The sequence below is a fragment of the Apostichopus japonicus genome, chromosome 2 (assembly GCF_037975245.1).
Source record: "Apostichopus japonicus isolate 1M-3 chromosome 2, ASM3797524v1, whole genome shotgun sequence".
NCBI lineage: Eukaryota > Metazoa > Echinodermata > Holothuroidea > Aspidochirotida > Stichopodidae > Apostichopus > Apostichopus japonicus.
The window spans coordinates 21,669,584-21,670,129 of NC_092562.1; the positions used below are offsets into that span (position 1 = coordinate 21,669,584).

General features: G+C 37.0%; 1 non-coding gene across 1 annotated transcript; it reads left to right on the top strand.

The window, feature by feature from the left end:
* Positions 1-205: 205 nt before the first annotated feature.
* Positions 206-277, top strand: Trnaa-cgc (transfer RNA alanine (anticodon CGC)). Its single transcript has one exon. It is a non-coding gene; the product is annotated as a tRNA-Ala (tRNA).
* Positions 278-546: the final 269 nt, after the last annotated feature.

Here is a 546-nt window from a genome sequence, read left to right on the forward strand (position 1 = left end):
AAATACATACCTACTACTCTCCGTTATCTTTTGGCTTAAAAAAAGTGTCAAAAGTACATCTTGGGATAGGCATAAGATTGATTGTCATCTTTGTACCCATGAAATCAAAACAGAAAACGTCAATTTTTTCCACAATTTTTATGTGAATGTCAAAAAATTACAAACATGTTTAATAGTTTTTGCAGTCTTCCCTAAATCTAATGCAGGGGTTGTAGCTCAGTGGGAGAGCGCGCGCTTCGCATGCGTGAGGCCCCGGGTTCAATCCCCGGCAACTCCAAAGTGTCTTTTACAACATTCAGATGTATCAGATTTAATTGTCTCTTTTCAATCCATGTATAATCCATTGTTTTATCCCTACCACTTTTCCTTTCACGTATTCTCAACCAATTGCCACATGCATTCATCTTAGTGTGTAGGAATATTGCACTGAGGCTGTAACACTAGCGTGAGAAAACTATAGGGAAATAATTGCTGCTTAGGGGTTATATTTCCTTTCTTGTTAAAGCATAGTTAAAACACTTCAGAAAGAGAAAACAAAATGTCCAA